Genomic DNA, 9,240 nt, shown 5'->3' on the forward strand with positions numbered 1-9,240 from the left:
TGTAGCAACTACAAGATGAATCTCCAATACCTTTCTAATCTATGGCCATACCACCCTGAACGCGTCCTATCTCGTCTGATCTCAGAAGCTAAGCAGGGTTCAGCCTGGTTAGTACTTGGATGGGAGGCCTTTCTAGAATCACAGTGTAGCAGATTGTATCTTCCAAAGATGGCTCTATTTATACATTTTTCCCATCCTACATGCATGTCTTCCCATCCTACATACAACCTCCTATATGAGATAAGATCTCTGTCTCAAGCTTATGAACCTGAACCTCAACAGGGACTTGTGGCTGCCCAAAGCATTGGAGTCTGGCAGACCATCACTAAGCATATGACTTTGAAGCCCAGCCCACGCAGAAGATACAACCTCCATCTCTTTCTCCTCTCTCTTTAGATACTTGCCCTTAGAACTCAGTCACCACATTGTAAGGAAACCCAGCCCACATAGAGAGGTCCAGTGCAGATATCCTGGCTGACAGCCCCAGCCAGCTCCCAGCCATGAGCCAGCATCAGCCACTGTCATACGGTGAGAGTGGATGATCTCTCAGATGGTTCCAGTCTTTGAATTTTCCAGCTGATGCTCCAGATATTGTAGATCAGAAACCAGCCATCCATTCTGTTCCTGGTCTGAATTTTTGACCAAAGAAACAGTAAGAGGTAATAAATACATTATATAATGCATGATTATAGTGCCTCAAGGCACTATGTTTTGGGGTAACATGCAGTCGTCATAACACAGAGGGACAGTAATATCCTCTGATGTGGAAAATGTGTTTGTTATTGATTAGAAAACTGAGTGCCACTGGGAGAGAAGAACTGAAACGCAGTGTGAAAGTGAAAGTCACTCACTTGTGTCTGACTCTCTGTGACCCCGTGGACTTTTAGAGTCCATGGGATTCTCCAGGCCAGAATCCTGCAGTGGGTAGCCATTCCCTTCTCTGGGGGATCTTCCCAACCCAGAGATCCAACCAGGGTCTCCCGCATGGCGGGTGCATTCTTTACCAGCTGAGGTATCAGGGAATCCTGAAATGCAGTGTAAGTTATAATTAATCTTCCTGGCCGTCAGTCAACCAGATGTATCCTCTCTTCAGAGAGAAGCATTTAAATGTTGAAAATGAATGTCTGGTTACTGCAGAGAACACCAAAAGAAAGCATCTTTAGAACTTGGATGACTGAGGTTGTCCCTTTTGCCTATAACGTACCACATATCAGATTACATGTTACACAAATGTGCTCTTTGGAAAAAAAAAAAACTTCATTTAAAATCCACTTTTTGATCGTCTTAGTCTTTCTTCCGTCAAAACACAGGTTTTAGTTTTATGAAGAATTCATAATTGTTTGTTTTTCCTATCACATTTCACACATTTTGCCATGTCATTATTTAAGGAAATGATCATATTGTAATACTTCCTCTTTTCAGACAAAGAAATTGTAAACATATCAGAAAAAGGGAACCATAGCTTTATCTGAACACTAATATATTTAGAGAGTCAATACCATGGCCATCCACTTTCTCAGTGACCCAGATGCATTTTACTGTACTCAAGCAAGGTGTTAGGATTGCAGTAAAAAATATATATCTCTCTATATTCATATCTATCTATCTACTGAGGTAAATTTTTAATGGTGACCTGCTGCTCTCTCCAATGCTATTTGTCATACATGTAGAGGTAAAAACAAGTTAGTGCAACAACATAGAACATTACCCATGTTTCACAAATATGTAAAAGGCCCAGGGAACAATCTCCATTCAGAGTGAGCTGCTTGGCTGTGCAGGAAAAAATTTTTTTCTTTTCTGTCCATTAATTCTCAATAGTTCAATTAAACTATCTAGCCTCTGAAGGGAGAAGGCGATGGCACCCCATTCCAGTACTCTTGCCTGGAAAACCCCATGGACGGAGGAGCCTGGTAGGCTGCAGTCCATGGGGTCTCGAAGAGTCAGGCATGACTGAACGACTTCACTTTCACTTTTCAGTTTCATGCATTGGAGAAGGAAATGGCAACCCACTCCAGTGTTCTTGCCTGGAGAATCCCAGGGACGGGGGAGCCTGGTTGGCTGCTGTCTATGGGGTTGCACAGTGTCGGACACGACTGAAGTGACTTAGCAGCAGCAGCAGCAGCCTCTGAAGAACAGCACAAGGACCTGTAAAAAAAACAAAGGATCTATGGCAATCTTTTAAACTCAAATGCTTTTATTTCATTTATCATTTTTAAAATATTCATCATGATGGTGAGCCTCCTGACTTTAGTCATGGATTAATACTTATAGGAGGGTTAAATTAGTAACCAAGAAAAGTTATCTACATCAAAACCATGGGGTAAGACTCCTACACAATATATACTTAACTCAGAATTGCCATCTTTAGCTGTATCATCAAAAAAGAAATTGCATACATGTCATTTTTCTAATTAGGAGTAACACTTCATTAGAAGTTGTATATGTGTTAAAAGCCTCCTCCAACTGCACTAACCTATAATTTGTTTCTTCCATTCAGGTGGAAGTATTGTTTTATGTATTTGTAGGTACTTAATAGGGCTTCCCAGGGGCACTAGTGGTAAAAAACCCGCCTGCCAATGCAGGTTAGACATAAGACATGCCAGTTCAATCCCTGGGTGGGGAAGATCCCCTGGAGAAGAGAATGGCTACCCATTCCAGTATTCTTGCCCGGAGAATCCCACGGACAGAGGAGCCTGGAGGGCTACAGTTCATAGGATCACACAGAATTGGACAACTGAAGTGACTTAGCACGGCACAGCACAGGTACTTAATAGGACTTCCCAGGTGGCACTAGTGGTAAAGAGCTTGCCTACCAACGCAGGAGACTTTAGAGATGCAGGTTCGACCCCTGGGTCAGGAAGATCCCCTGGAGGAGGGCATGGTAACCTACTCCAATATTCTTGCTTGGAGAATCCCATGGACAGAAGAGCCTTGCAGGCTGCAGTCCTATAGGGTCACAAAGAATCAGACACGACTAAAGCAACTTAGCACAGCACAGGTACTTAGTAAAAGCTTTCTAAATGAATAAATGCAAATGTTCTACCTTCCTACAGTGTGACAGTAAATCTTAATCTCCTTTGTGCTATTCCATCCTCTACCACTTCCATTCCATAAAATGTGGCACAGCTGCTATGTAAACTGCTCATGTTTAAGTGAGTTTCTTCAGCTTTCTGTATACTTACAGGCAGGTTCTGCTTCTCTTTTCCAGACCCTCAAGGAATCTTTTCAGGATGTGTCCCTCCCTCTCTACTAAACTGACTTACTCCCTCTTGTTAACTCTGCTCATAGTCTCTTTGCTTCACACTCAAATTTCACCCATCAGCCTGATCCCTCTGATGGGTAAATGATAACTTCAGGCTCTCTTCCTGGGTGCTCTCTCTGGAGTCCTCATCCCACAGCCCGTTTCACTGCTCCAGCCAGTCCCAGCCTGGGAGGGAAATTCAGGCTGCTTGAACTTCACGGTAGGGGTGATCTGACTACTTGACCATTGGCTCCAAGGTTGACCAGTCTGGTCAGTCAAGTGTCTTCTTCACCACTCCCCTCACTACCCAATTAAAGGAAAAGATCTTATCACAAAGGCAGAGGTATAAAGTAACACCTCAAAGGCACATAAGCTTAGTTTAGTGTCTAGCACTGTACTTTGCACAAACATTCATTGTCACGGCAGATTCTGGTAGTGACAATCCTTGTCACCTGTACCTTTCTAATCTTAGGCAAATCTAAACTTCTCTTTAGGGAAACTTACACCTAATTTCCTTCTCCAGTTACTTCATAGGGCAGTTAAGGTGGGGCAAGAAGCCACAAAGCCCTGTTTAACAAATTAAAGCAGTGTTTATATTATAGGCTTGATCTTTCATAATAGAAGGGAGGCTGCTGACTCATGGTGCTCAGATCAGACTTCCTGCCACCAGCAGGGTGTTCACATACGGTGAATACAGATGAATGGCTTGGGCTTTGCGCCCATCATCACTGGGCCCTGGTGACCCAATAACAGGAAGATGACTGGTGAGGCTGTATAATTGCTTTTCATCTGTGTTCAGTGAATGGCACCATCACCTCTCAAATTACCCAAGCTAGAAATCTGGTTGTCATCCTGAATTCTTGCTCTGTCTCACAACTCACAACTGATTTGTTTACAGAGTCCTGAAGATTCAACTTCCTAATTATCCTTCGAATTCACTCTCTTTCTGTGTTAATACCTCTGGCCATTGATTTAGAGTCCTCATCATTTGTCATCAGATCTGCTGCAATTGGAAACAACTGGTCTCCTTGAGTCTGGCCTCACCACTTCTAAACTGATATCTCTGGCAGAGCGATCTTTCTAAACTACTGACATGATCAGGTTTCACAGCTCTCTCCACTGAGCTTAAAAATCTTTCAACTAGACACCTTGTTGCTTTAGGCTGCAGTTCAAAGATCTTAGCGTGGCAAACCATCCCCTGCCTCTTGGCTATATTTCCACAGGCCCTTCATTCCAGCTATATACATCTCATTTCAGTTGCCTGATCGTCTCACTCTTTAACCTTTCATTGCTGTTTTGTGCCATCCCCGCATCCTGAAATGATCCTTCACTGATTTACCTCCCCTACCATTACCTTGGCGTTCATCTATTCACGAAATGCTTACCGAGGCTGACTGTGCCTGATACTCTTTTAGGTGCTGAGCATCAATGACTAATACAGACAAAACTTCCTGACTTACAGAATTTACCGTTATAGTGGTGGTGATGGTGGTAGTGGGAGAGGACAAACAATGAACAAAATAAATAAATAAATTATATCACAGACTAGGAGGGGTAAGTGCTATGAAAAATATTAAGCAGGGAAGAAGGATGTGGTGGGGATGCCAGAGCAGGTGTGGAGGTCAGGTCACTGCAATTTTAAATGGAGTGGTCAGGGAAGGCCTCACTGAGAAGGGACATTTGAGCAGAGACTTAAAGAAATGAAGGAGCAAGCCATGTGAGTATTTGGGGGAAAAGTATTAAGGGAAAAGTGAGGAGGAAGAGCAAAGATCCTGAGGTCAAGGCAGCCCTCGAAAATGGGAACTGGAAGGAGACCAGTGTGGTCTGAGGAGAGTGAGCAGGGCGGAGAAGAGTAAAAAGGTCAAAGGGAGGCCCCGCCCCTTCCCCCGCCCGGGCGGCCATGGCCATTCCCGGCATCCCCTATGAGCAACGGCTTCTCATCATGGCGGACCCTAGAGATAAGGCGCTTCAGGACTACCGCAAGAAACTGCTGGAGAACAAAGAGATTGACGGCCGTCTCAAGGAGTTAAGGGAACAATTAAAAGAACTTACCAAGCAGTATGAAAAGTCTGAAAATGATCTGAAGGCTCTACAAAGTGTTGGGCAGATTGTGGGTGAAGTACTTAAGCAGTTAACTGAAGAAAAATTCATTGTTAAAGCTACAAATGGACCGAGATATGTTGTGGGTTGTCGTCGACAGCTTGACAAAAGTAAGCTGAAGCCAGGAACAAGAGTTGCTTTGGATATGACTACACTATCATGAGATATTTGCCAAGAGAAGTGGATCCATTGGTTTACAACATGTCTCATGAGGACCCTCGGAATGTTTCTTATTCTGAGATTGGAGGGCTATCAGAACAGATTCGGGAATTAAGAGAGGTAATAGAATTACCTCTTACAAACCCAGAATTATTCCACCGTGTAGGAATAATACCTCCAAAAGGCTGTTTGTTATATGGACCACCAGGTACAGGAAAAACACTCCTGGCACGAGCTGTGGCTAGCCAGCTGGATTGCAATTTCTTAAAGGTTGTATCTAGTTCTATAGTAGACAAGTACATTGGTGAAAGTGCTCGTTTGATCAGAGAAATGTTTAATTATGCCAGGGACCATCAGCCATGCATCATTTTTATGGATGAAATAGATGCTATTGGTGGTCGCCGGTTTTCTGAGGGTACTTCAGCTGATAGATTCAGAGAACTTTAATGGAGCTACTGAATCAAATGGATGGATTTGATACTCTGCATAGAGTTAAAATGATCATGGCTACTAACAGACCAGATACACTGGATCCTGCTTTGCTTCGTCCAGGCAGATTAGATAGAAAAATACATATTGATTTACCAAACGAACAAGCAAGGTTAGATATATTGAAAATCCATGCAGGTCCCATTACAAAGCATGGTGAAATAGATTATGAAGCAATTGTGAAGCTTTCAGATGGCTTTAATGGAGCAGACCTAAGAAATGTTTGTACTGAAGCAGGTATGTTTGCAATTCGTGCCGATCATGATTTTGTAGTACAGGAAGACTTCATGAAAGCAGTCAGGAAAGTGGCTGATTCTAAGAAGCTAGAGTCTAAATTGGACTACAAACCTGTTTAATTTACTGTAAGGTTTTTGATGGCTGCATGACATCTATTGGCTTAATTTTAAAAAAGTTAAGGAAAATAATGGATTGGCAATGATCTCATTAATAGCATATGAATAAAAATGTGTATGAATAACATTGTAAAAATTAGTAATTCAGTAATTCTGCTTTTAAGAAGTACAGAGGAAATTTGTATGTTTGTTAATGTTGCATTTATTGCAGCAGAAGTCAGAAGAGTATGTTGAAGCTTTTTGTATTTGCTGTGTGAGTATTTTGTAAAACCTTGAAAATGGTTTGACATAGTAGTACCAGGGAGCATTTCTTATGACTTATTTTATATCACTTGTTTTCCTCATCCTAAAATGTTTAATAAAATCTGTTTAATTTAGTTCTCCAAAAAAAAAAAAAAAAAAAGGTCAAAGGGAGAAAGGTAAGGGGAGACCTTGTAAACCACTGCAGAGCTTTCTAAAAATATTTATTTGGCTGTGTCGGGTCTTAGTTGTGGCATGCAGAATCTTCCTTGCGTCATGCAGAATCTTCCTTGCGTCATGCAGGATCTTTCTTTGCAGCACATGGATCCTTTAGTTGTGGTGCATAGGCTCAGTAATTGCAGCTTGCGGGCTTAGCTGCTCCTCGGCTTATGGGATCTTAGTTCCCCAACCAGGAATCGAACCCACATCCCCTATATTGCCCAGCAGATTCTTAACACTCGAATTGCCAGGGAAGTCCCCATGGCATTCTAAGGGAGATGAGGAGCTTATTGGAGGGTTTGAATCGGGAAGTTACACAATGGAAGTATCTCTCTGGCTGCTGAATTGAGAATAGGTTGTAGGAAGACAAGGGTGGAAGCAGGAGATTTGTTACGTGATTGCTACAGAAATCCAAGCAAGAACTGCTAATGGCTTGAGCCAGGGTGGGGACAGTGGAAGCCATGAAACAGGGTTGAATTCTACATCTAGCTTAAAGATAGGTCTGATGGAGTTTGCTGACGGATTGGATGTGGGATAAGAGAGAAAGAAAGGTCACAAGGATGTCATCAAAGTTTTTAGTCTGATCAACTCTAAGGATGAAGTTGCCATTAACTGAGATAGGGCATACTTGGAGGAGCAGGTCTGGGGCAAAGATTAGGAGTTCTGGTTTGGATTTGAAACATCTGAACTTCTTCTGAGTTTCTTCTCCTAAAAGCCTCCCCAGCTCTCTCTCTCCACCTAGAATATGCACATTGGTTTTCCCCTAAATTGGTTTCTATTGCTCTCAGAGCCCTTAGTACACAAAGCAGCCCTTTTAACACAAACATTTTCCATTAAGCATGTATTGACTCAGATTAAAAAACAAACCAATAACTTCTGTTCTGACTGTAAAGGAGTAATTGAAATGGAACTTGCCCTTCCAGTATAAACAACTAGAAAATGGGACAAAATCAATGAAACAACTGTATTCAGATATTGGGACAATAGGGAGTGAAGAATGTGCCCTCAGAGATGAGGGAAACAAATAAATGAGCCCCACAATCACTCTAGCTATTAAACTTCTGCTCAGGGGTTGGGAACCCAGTCAAAACCCATGAGATCTTATTGAATTAAAGAGACAAAGACTGGAGTTGTTGGAGGCTGAAGGGGGTGTGGTGGTGGGGGGGGAGTATTAAAAAGACACCATATAAAGAAAGTGTTTCACAAACATCATATGATATTGCTTATATGTGGAATATTAAAAAAAATGATACAAAGGAACTTATTTACAGAACAGAAACAGACTCACAGACATAGAAAGGAAACTTACAGTTATCAAAGGGGAAAGGTAGCGGGAGGGATAAACTGGGAATTTGGAATATACACACTACTATATTTAAAATAGATAATCAACAAGGACTTACTATATATTACAGGGAACTCTGCTCAATATTCTATAAGAACCTAAGTGGGAAAAGAATTTGAAAAAGAATAGACATATGTATTTGTATAACTGAATCACTTTGCTGTAAACCTGAAACTAACACATTATAAATCAACTACAGCCCAATATAAAATATTAAAAATTAAAAAAATAATGAAGTGCTTCAAATATCTGCATGGGGACTCCCTTGAAATTTTGTGTAACTACTAATCTGGGCACATTCTGGATGAAACCCTGAAGGCCTAGCAAAGAGCAGCTGATGGGAATCTCTAAGCTAAACAATCACCAAAACTGATACAAGACTGAGAGACCTGAGTTCTTACTGTGCAGAGTGGAAAGTACTTGTTGAACACTTGGGGTACTGAGTAAAGACCTCAGAAGGGTCATGCCTTAGTATCAATAGAAGAGCTAAACTAAGCCTAAAGTAAAGGCTGTAAAATAAAGCTGTAATTCAAAAAGATCAGCCTGATCTGCAAGTAACTTAACTGCCCCAAGAAAACAGACTTTAACTCTCTTTAAAGGAAGACAAGAAAATCCCATCACTCAACAACAGAACATTTACAATGTCATGAATTTAAAATGGCACCAAAACTATGAAATATTTACAGATACATCCAGTGTGTGTTGGAATCGGCTCACACAACAGCTCATTCTCTCATCCCTTCGGAACTCCATGTTGGGTGACGTCACGTTGAGAGCTTGAAGCTGATCATGGTTTGAGTATTCACACCACAGAAACTGGCAAACAAAACACATCAAAAGTTTGGTTACAAAAATAATATCTATGAATGATGGTCTGAAGAATATGTAGTCAACTCATTTTCCTACTTAATCTAAAATTGTTCTTTCATTTAAGCCAGACTTTCAAATTGATATATGCCTTTGCCCCTTCACAGTGACTCATGGGCTAGTATTGTGCTCTATCTTCTAAGCCAAGTAGTGTTATAAGAAATAATCATAGCTTAGTTAGGGTCATTGGATTCCATGGAGCATACACCCACCGAAATTTCCTCAAA

The 9,240-nt window shown here is 41.5% G+C and overlaps 1 pseudogene; it reads left to right on the forward strand.

Annotated features, from left to right (window-relative positions):
- Positions 1 to 5,130: 5,130 nt before the first annotated feature.
- LOC102285716 (26S proteasome regulatory subunit 10B pseudogene) lies at positions 5,131 to 6,714 on the forward strand (annotated as a pseudogene).
- Positions 6,715 to 9,240: the final 2,526 nt, after the last annotated feature.

The sequence above is a fragment of the Bos mutus genome, chromosome 16, assembly GCF_027580195.1.
Source record: "Bos mutus isolate GX-2022 chromosome 16, NWIPB_WYAK_1.1, whole genome shotgun sequence".
Taxonomy (NCBI): Eukaryota; Metazoa; Chordata; class Mammalia; order Artiodactyla; family Bovidae; genus Bos; species Bos mutus.